Below are 10,770 nucleotides of genomic sequence, written 5' to 3' on the forward strand. Positions count from 1 at the left end.
GAAAAACGCAGCATGAGCCCTCAGACGTTGTCAGATTCCTTCGGTAAAAATGATTTTAGGTACATGAAAGATTTTGAGTATTTTTGTTCCATTTTCAGGCAATTTATTTTGCTCTTGAATCGAAAATATATGGAAATTTCAAAGAAAATATGTATACCTTTCCTACAAACGAAATATTTTCTCCGGGAAAATTTGGCAAATTTGAATGCTCATAGGTACGGTGTTCTTCATTGGCACGACAGAGACTGCTCAGTGCTGCAGGCGTTGTCTTCTTTCCCTCGATAAATAACGAATTTACTGGAAATTTTTTGAAAAGTTTTCTTCCGCTTTCAGGAAAGTATGCAATTCAATCTAATTTTTTTGGAATGTCACGGAAATATGTATATCATTCCTCAAAAGTAAATATTTTGTCCGAAAAAATTTGGCTAACTATGAATGCTCAAACGGTGTTCTTTATTTGTAAGGCAGAGCAGCAAGTGCAAGAATTTAGTTTTGAGGAAATGGATCCAGTGCAGTGATGTACGATGAAACAATTAACTAAAAATTATTTAACTTGCCATGGCATTGCAGCGAGTTTATTTTTAATGAGAAAATGAATTTGAAAAACATACATTTAGACTCGACTTAAAACTGTAAATCATTCCCCTAAACCTGCCGTTACCGATTCCGTTCGTTGCATTACATGGCATACCTAGTGAGTCCATAGCTGAAGTTTTAAAGAATTCATTCATTTTTCTTCAAATTTTTGGTGTGGTTTTTCATCAGGGGCTGCGTATGTAACCCGCAACACATATCTGAGAATTCGTTAAGAAACTTTAAAATTTGACCCATATTTTTCCATATTTCGTTCCTTTCGATTTTTCTGACGGAAAAATCGACTGTTCGATGGAAGCGGTTAAAAATCCGCATCCCTTTATTGTCCGCTATTTGAAAAGCGCTTACCCGTGTGCGACGGACAAGTTGGCCTCTGGCTCCTCGCACTTGTCCGCCAACGGCGCGGCGCACACTGAAATGAGTCTTTCCATTAGCGAGAGGTCGAACATGATTTTTTTAACTAAAATTAAAAATTTTTATATTTATTTTTTCAAATTCGAAATTTCAAGGAGTGCTTTGTCAGGGAAATTTTACGAGAAGACCAATGAAAACACTTTTACACTTCTAAGTTTAGTTTTGACCCTCGAGGACGTTTCGCGCCCTGGGGGGAGGTTGGACCTCGTAGCAGCCAGAAAGCATACCCCCTAGTTGGTAAAAAACACGATATCTTAAGAGAGTTTGCGCGCACTCTTTCCATAAAAATGCACGTATCATCCTCATTTCTTCGATATTTTTGTCACACTATCATCAATAATACTTCAAATTTTACCTGGCTATGTATTCAACAGAGTCCCACACTGAAAAAAAATTATCGGCGTTTTTACCAAGGTCCGTTGGTACCTTTACCATCTCACTTTTTTTACCAATTATTGGTAATTTTACCAAGACAGACTGGTAAGCTTACCTAAAAACCGGTATTTTTACTATTTTTTCAGGTAAGAATACCACTTTTATTGGTAATCAATTCCCGGTAACTTTGCCATTTTATCTCGGTAATTCTACTACAGTCGATAAAAAATATTGGCGTTTTTACCGGGGTCTAGTAAAATTACCGAGAAAGTCAATAATTTTACCGAGATTCCTCGGTAAAATTACCAATTCCATAAATGGTAATTTTACCAAGAAAAAATTGCGATCAAATAGAACCCTGAATTCTTGGTAATTTTACCCTTTTCTTAGTAAATACACCGAGATTTTTTTTCAGTAAAGCGTCACAAATTATTATATTGAGATGGGGGCGGGGATCCGGGATTGTGTCATTACGAGGCATTTCAAGGGAAAGGGGGTGGGGTCAGAAATGCCGAAAAAGTGATTTCCACCTTTTCGATTGACTGGTACCATCGTGCGGCGGAGACTGGAACAAGCCATGAGTGCAAAACCTGGTCAGCGCCGTAAGGTCTTGCGCAGATTCTACATGGTATTACTCACTGCCAAAGAACCTGCGTTCTCTACTTGCACTTTTTAATTGGACATTTTCATCTTCTTTTCGTGGCATGAATTGGGTGACGATCAAAGTTTTCCGGGAAAATCAAGATCCGAGAACGGGAACGTTTCTGAGAACATTCCTGCTGGCTTCAAAAGTGTGCGTAATTACCGTGTATATTAGGGTGTGTGTGTTTCTTTGTCAAAGTCTTTCAAAAAAGTAAATTTAAGTCGAGCACTCTCTAGAGCTTTCCCTGGAAAGTTCTCATTCCTCAGAATCATCAGCTATTGCCAAATTTAACTGGGCACTTTAATGTTGTATAAGAGTTTGTGCTGCTTTCTTTGAAAGTTTAAGGAGTTTGTTTCGTGCTGTACAGTAAATTCATTGATATTTTCATAAAAATTCGCACATGTACAAAATTAATTGCCCAATTACATTTAGCAATAGCTGATGTTACTTGGTTCTTTCCTGCTATAGTGCTATCGCGGCCCCATTAATTAAGTTGTTAACTAAGGCGCAACAGATAACTATTCGTGCTCTCCGGAGCGTTTATTGCCTATGCGGCGAAATTGAAGGCGAACTGGAGTGGACGATTTCTGCTATTATGTTAAAAACAATCGGTACTTTTAAAGTTAATGAAGTGAGATAAATATCGATGCCTAAAGTGCAAACCCGCGTACCTCCATTTGCGACGTTTCAAACTTCCTGTCGTACTTTACTTTTTTATTTAAAAACTAGTCGACTTGATGCCTTTAAAAACTTCTTTGATTTTTCTTATGTATTAGTAGACTATTCCGAAGAACTTTTAAGCTATATATTTGTTCTCTACATGTTAGCTTGTTTCTCACCGAGAAAATAAATTAGGAACCGAGATTTTGAAACACAGCAGAGGAGAGTTCGCATTTTAGCAATCGATAAGTGCTTTTCGATTAGAACATATTCGTGTTCCCCGCATGTTTGTTACTTATGCGGCGAAATTGCTGAAGAAAGAAAAAATGAACCTCTTCCTTTGACTTTTCTTGGTTTTACTCTTTTTCTCCATCCATTACCCTCCTTTTTCCTCTGGTTCTGTCTCTTGATTTTTCTCTTCTTTTTCTTTTTTCTTTCTTCATATTTCCTAGTTTCTTCCTCTCCCTTATTTATTCCTTTTCCTCTCTCTTTTTTCTGCTCTTCTCCTTTTTTCTTCTCCTCTATGTTTTTTTCTTCTCACACCTCCTAAATTCTACTACTACTACCACCCATGTGCTTTTCCTTTTTCTCATTTTCTGTCTCTATTTCTCCCTGTTTTTATTTCTTGTCCATCCTTTCTTACTTTAATGCTCAATGGAGATAGGTGCTCCAGTACCAAAAGTAGTAGTCGTTTATCGTAAAATGAAGTGCAATTCACTTTTCTCTTTTTTATCCGGCGGAACTTAAAGAGGGGCCTCCCCCCCCCCTAAATATACTTGGCCCTCCAAAGAATTTTGCATGAGAGATTTTGGAAAATAATTGCATGACATATCTTTCATTTTCGAAATTACAATGCAATTAATGTTTCGGTGAGAACAACTCAAAATTGCTCCTAGGACGGCTCGATTTTCCCAAATTTTCCTAGCAATCCTGGCCCCCCATTTTGGACCCAGACAAATCCTCCGAACGCTTCTTTAGAACTGGAGGCGTCCCACAGATCCCCCTCAGTGTGGTCTCAGTGGCCACCAGCAGGGCGATTATTGAAATTGATAGACAAAGCTATAGACAAAGAAGACAAAAGATATATGGAGGGATCCTATTGGTGGAAGCGGGTGGTTGCAATGGACAAAGGAAGTAATTGACTAACTAACCGCACCCCACGAGAGACCCGATAGTTAGTCCATCATTTTCTCCCTCAGTCCATAGGAACCACCCACTTCAAGCAATAGGATCGCTCCATACTCCCTATGTATTCTTTGTCTATAGCTTTGTCTATCAATTTCAATAATCAGTCCGCAGACGCCCCATGGCCTCTGATCTGTTTTCTTACGTACCGTCTGCAAATGTCCCAACAGGCTGCAATTAGTTTATGACTCATGCATTTGTTTCCTCCGAGAAAATTACTTTAAAACGTCATCGTCTGGCTGCGATCTCACCCACGTCATTGCGTAACGTGACAGATCCAACGGAACCGAGCATTACGTACGCAGACGGCCCTGTCAAAGTGACCCGAATCTCCGTCGATGGCTTCGGGCGGCAACGCAATTTTCCAGGCGGGGGGGGGGGGGGGGGGTTGTACAGGATTCCGCGCGACGCGACGGTCACGAGGACAGGTCTGGGTGTCAAGGCAAGGTGATGTCCGCCCCGCTAACCCCGCCACGCTTATTAGTATTATTATTATTATATTTTATAGCTGTCGCACACCCTCCACTGAGCTCTAGCACGTGCACGATGGGAATCCGTTGAAACTGACCTGCAAGCCGCCACGTCCACGTAGTTTACCTCACCGCGATGACGCGCCACTTTTGCTCCTGATTTATCGAGTGTCGGCGCTCGAGCCCAGCTTTTGCGTACGAGCATTTAATGGCTGTTTCAGACGAGTCGCACTCATGCTTGAAAGTATAATTAGACCACTGCAAAGAATTTTAGTGCGAAACAAAGACGCAGATTTAGAGGAGTAAGAGGAGACAGTTTTCCATGTCCATCGCCATGAATCACCTGTCGGAATTTTTTGGATTTCTTGTAGGTAAATATATTATATTAAGATATTGCGCGTAAATTATACATATTTTTATGAAAAAATTATGATGATAATAATAATTGATCGAAAATCGTTAAAATGTGATAATGATATTATTATGAAAGTAAATTCGAATCTTACGAAAAACCGTCGAAGCACCGCCTCTTCATTATCATAGTTCAAAATGCAAAACTAACTGAAATAACTGAATTGATCGACACGAATATATTTCTCCTGCAAACATAGAACACCGACTATATAATTTTCTCTCGATTTTTTCAAAGTGAAATACTCATTAATTTTTTTTACAGCAGCTTGCGTTGTTTTTATTGAGTCTAGATTAATGAGGACACCCAAACGGTTGGGTGTTAGATCGTTGGAGGACATTCTCATGGTTTCATGACCAAGATTCAAAAAAACTGAGGCATTGGAAGAGGCACAGCTGGCAAATGAAAAAGAATGAGACTTACGCTCACAATCAGCCAATGCACTGGCCTTGGCGAATGCAGAATACATTAAAAGAGCGTGCAGCGCGGAATTATCACCATCATTCAAATTTGTTATCACGTGATGCATGGCAAAATAATTTTTAAAGTTGCAACTAGAAAGGAACAAAAAATTCGACTCATCTTGCGAAGAATAAAAACAAAAAAAGGATAAAAAATAGGTTTATTCAATGAACAAGCAATCCACACGTCAGTTGAATACCGTGAATAGGGAGGGGAGAAACACTGTATTCTTGATTTTAAAATACATTGTCGTTACTATTGATTTCCCCAAGCTGACAGCTGCTTTTACGAGTGTGCCTCTTATAATCACTTTCAACTTGGTTGGTAGGATTTTTAATCATTTTTGCGTAGAACTGAAATGAAATATCTAGAGATGATATTTCCACCATTGATTAGCTAATTTGAACGGATTATTTGAAGGGAGGCGTAACTGCCTAACTCAAGTTGCGAGAAAACATGACGAAACTTGATTTTTTCAACAGCCTTTCATAATTTAGAGACCGAGGTCATATCATACGAGAAGGGTCGGAAAAATTAGGCAAGAAGTGCAATTTTTTTTTCTTTTTTTCTTCTTAACTTTAGTGGATACGCCCTTTATTCACAAAACCGAACTCAATCCTGCCATTTTTAGCAGAATTATGATTGTCAAGAAGCATTGCATGTCCGATGAAAATGTTAAATATCACCAATCATAGTTCGTGGTCCGCTGGGAGAGGTATATATCTAGAAAATTACACCCTTTTTCCACTGAAACAGATATAGATGGTCAAAGTGAGAAACCACGTATCCTCATAGTGGTGCTGCCAAACATCCACTCCTATTTTATTATTTTCGAAGAGAAACAACTTCATAGGGCGAAATGTTTACAGAAATATTCTGCTAACCGAGAGGAAAAAGTTATACGATGACTAGTTCTTCAAAAACAAAAATAATAAAGTATGACAGGAAGTCTGCAACGTCGCAAACTGAGATACGTTGTTTGGCACTTTGGCCATGAATATTCAAATGTGAAAAAAATACGTTTAAAGAGCTATTTCGGTTGAATCGCTCGATACGAAGACACGTCCATCCTCAAAGGATGTTCCGTTGAGAACTCAATGCTTGAAAATTTGGCGAATATGCCTCTCTTCAAAACAAAAAGTTTCAGTTGGTGGATAAATTTTTTGATTTCATCACTTACCGGTCGAATTATATTGATCGACAATGCTTTCCGCCTCTCAAGGGTACTCGAGAAGCCGGTCGTTTGTCGCTTTCAGTAAATGGCGCGCAGTGCGCCTTCATTTACCGCTCATGCAACAACGGCAGCCGACAAGCACAGACAGTGAAACATGGATTTTGGGACACCTCAAACGAGATGCATTCTCTGAGAGTTTCAAAGTCGATATGGTCTAGTAAACAGGACGCGCGGCATCGAAAATAACTATGCGCAATGGTCTCGGATTGCCAACACACTTCAATGAAGGGCGCCCACGAAATGGGATCCAGCAAGTTGGCAACATTATCTTTCCTCCATTTAAAACTATGGAAATGTATCGATTCTTGGAGGGGCCAGGTGCTCCGAAAAGGATCGATTACTTAGCATAGGTTTAAATGGAGAAAATGCGGTGTTGCCAAATTGCTGGATCCGCCTCTGTAAGAACTGCAGAGAGTTCTCAGGGGCCGTCCACAAAATACGTAAGGAACTTTTTCCGATTTTTAGACCCCCTTCCCGGCGAGGCACTCGTAAGGCCTGGGCTCTTCCTAAATAATTACGTAAGCTTACGTAATTATTTAGGGAGGAAGGCTGGCCAGACCCCCCCCCCCCCTCCCAACGTTTAAATGCAATATTTAATGAAAAAATGATGTTGATACAAATCAGTATTGTTTTAAACATGATTAATCGCTGGTAGGAGATCATAAAGAATATCAAATGTATTGAAAAAACCAGTTTTTAAATTCCAAACGTTCAGAAAATATTACATTTTAACGAAAAAACATTAAACGTCTTAAAAAAACGAAAGTTGGACGAGTCAGTCTTTATATTAACGAAATTCGGAAGAAATAAAATCTAAAAAAATAAAATTTTGACAAACAAATATTAAAAGTCTGAAACGTCTCTAAAATCGTTTGCCTTAAGTAAGGCAGCGTTTGACCCCCTTCCTCCGCAAGGCACCTCTTGACTCCCCTAAGTGCCTTACGTAATTTGTGGAAGTCCCCCTATTGCCTTTTCCATCGCTCAAATTGGCCTCTCGATATTCGGGCCCCTATTTTCAAAAACTTCAACGTGAAGCATCAATCTCAGAGGTCTCTTGCGTTGTACTATGTTCTCGCATAGTCGTATACCTACATTGGAAAAAAAACACATTGGATCTAGAGACCAAACTCTTAAAAACATCGACAAGAAAAAATACTCTTGATTCAATCAGATTTGAGCTTAAATCAAGAACCAAGCCTCTTAATTTGAGCTGATTTCCTTTTGATTTAAGCTTAAATCTGCTTGAATCAAGAGTCCCTTTTCTTGTCAATGTTTTCAAGAGTCTGGACTCTAGATCCAATGAGTTTTTTTTTCCAGTGCACGGAATTTTGGCAGTCGCTCCTTCTTTAAACCTAAGCTTCCTCAAGCGGACGAGCTGATGCTGTTTAATTTCTCCTCCACGCGTCGCGCCGCGACTCCTCACACACGTGGTGCAGAGAGGGCCCACGGCATCGAGAGAAGAGAGGTTTTTGACACGACTTGATCCAAGTCTTTTTCCTCAATGAAACGTGCACCTCGGTTACGTATCGATGGCTAAGGAACAATGCCAAATACCTGCAAACTGACGAGTTTGAAGGACGAAGAAATAACTTCGTGGCTTTACACCCCGCGTATACAGCTGAATTTCCTTAATTTTGGGACTGTATGCCCCCCCCCCCCCCCTCTTGAGGCCTCGGGAGCTCGTTGATAAATTTTATTTTTCGAGTTTTGAGAATATAGTTCCCCCTTCATTCTTTCGCAGGCCCAAATTCAACCTTTGAATACTATATTTTTCAAGTCTAGGAGGCTCCTCCGTTGCTTTTGAGGCCTTTGAAGACCCTGTTAATGCCACTAAATGTTTTACACTGGAAAAAAAAACACATTGGTTCTAGAGTCCAGACTCTTGAAAACATTGGCAAGAAAAAGGACTCTTATTTCAATCAGATTTAGGCTTAAATCAAAAGGAAATCCGCTCAAATTAAGAGACTTGGTTCTTGATTTAAGCTTAAATCTGATTGAATCAAGAGTATTTTTTCTTGTCGATGTTTTTAAGAGTCTGGACTCTAGATCCAATGTGTTTCTTTTTCCAGTGTAATTGGTAGTCATCGGGGCCTATTATTTTAAGTTAAAGAGCCCTACACCATTCGTGGGGTTCACACTCCACTATTGTTTCTCATTCGTTCCGATCAGTTCGCCTTCAATATATCGATAGGCAATGTGAGCGGCTTAGGAGCAGTAATAGTTGCTCGCAGAATTTCGGCTACGTTCATTCAGTTAATTCATTACTGTAGCGGTTTCAGAATGGTACTTCCCCTCTTCGGGACTCCAGAGCACATTACTTAGGAGGCATCCTCCCTAGCGCGTCTGCCCTTAAACTATATCACAATCCGGTAAAACTTTAGTGATAATCATTGAAGATCTTTTCTCGCCTCTGATTATCATTTGAGCATCATTATCATGGTTCATCTTCACTATGGTACCGGTGCGGTGGGCGTTTGCGGACGTGGCGTTTGCGGATTCTAAGAATCGGGTGGCGTTTGCGGATTCTCATATTTTGACGGTGGCGATTGCGGACAGGCGGAACAGGGCCGGTGGACTTTGCGGACCAGAGAATTTTGGCGGTGGCGATTGCGGACGGAGGGGTAGGCACCTACATATGCAGCACCCCACCCCTGCGCTGTATATTAAAGAGAAAAATTACCGGAGAGGCTCTGGATTCCTTTCCGTGCATGTAGAATGAAAAAAATATTAGTATTAAACATTAGTATTACATTAGTATAAAAACATATAAGCAGTGATCATACAGTAAATTTTTAAAAAAGGCATATCAGAAATCAAGAAACTGAAAAATCGTCAGTTTCAGTCCATTTTTAGGATGAAAAACATGTTGTAAATTCTAGTCCAAAATTACTGAAAGTCAAAAAATTAAAATATGTTTTCATTTTTCGTATGTTATTTTTTGACTTTCAGTAATTTTAGACTAGAATTTACAACAGGTTTTTCATCCTAAAAATGGACTGAAACTGACGATTTTTCAGTTTCTTGATTTCTGATATGCCTTTTTTAAAAATTTACTGTATGATCACTGCTTATATGTTTTTATACTAATGTAATACTAATGTTTAATACTAATATTTTTTTCATTCTACATGCACGGAAAGGAATCCAGAGCCTCTCCGGTAATTTTTCTCTTTAATATACAGCGCAGGGGTGGGGTGCTGCATATGTAGGTGCCTACCCCTCCGTCCGCAATCGCCACCGCCAAAATTCTCTGGTCCGCAAAGTCCACCGGCCCTGTTCCGCCTGTCCGCAATCGCCACCGTCAAAATATGAGAATCCGCAAACGCCACCCGATTCTTAGAATCCGCAAACGCCACGTCCGCAAACGCCACCGCACTATGGTACCAAACAGTATCTTCAAAACATCACTTAAAAAGAAGGATCCATCTGGTGAAGTCAAATGTGCGTGAAGGCACCTTCAAGATGGTAACCAGTCTCGGCTTCAGCCTGAAGGAAAACCGCCGTATGAGCATTCGGAAGTTCCCAAATTTTCTCAAGTATCATGATTATTTATAAGGAGAGTTATGCATATTACCTCTTGAAATTTTCAGCTAATTTAGGTCCAATTGCGAATAAAATCCTCTGAAAAATAGGAGAAAAAATATCAACAGATTGTCCTGAAAATTCGTATTTTATAACATGAAATTTGGTAACGTCTAAAGGCTCATACGGCGTTCTTCTTCAGCGCGGCAGTGTAACTTTTTCGACGACGCTGTGGAATATTAGCATTGAAATCGAATGTTTCCTCTCCTCAGCCTGGTATAGCGACTTAGCCTGGAGCTCTACGGCTTTGTTGCCGGAATGGGCGCGAAAATATACATTTTCCCGGTTTCAAGCCGAGGAAACTGGAAATGCCGTTCTTGATCGGCGACACTGCTCGGGGCTCAGGCTCACAATTTTTGGAATCGCGGACCGTTACGGCCCTGGCCGTTGCAAATTCTCCACCGCGAAAACTGGTTTCGCAGAGCGACACAGAGTGTGCTCATAACAGCGGCACCATCACTCACTCGAGTCCGATTCAGTCAGTCTTACGTTTTTTATTCTTTATTTTGTATTCTCATCCCGGGTCAAATTCCTCTCGCGAACCGATGGATTTATTAAGTCGACCAGCGTAGGGGGGGAGGGGGCTGTTAAGAGTCGAAAATATTGGCGAGAGGCTGGAAATTCAAAGTGAACTGACGAAAAAGATATTTTGATTACTGTCGAGAGATAGCCAAAATTTAAAAGTGAGGATTTTCAGGATCGAACATAATACGGTTTTCGGATCGGCGAATGCCAAGCG

Source organism: Bemisia tabaci, chromosome 2, assembly GCF_918797505.1.
Source record: "Bemisia tabaci chromosome 2, PGI_BMITA_v3".
NCBI lineage: Eukaryota > Metazoa > Arthropoda > Insecta > Hemiptera > Aleyrodidae > Bemisia > Bemisia tabaci.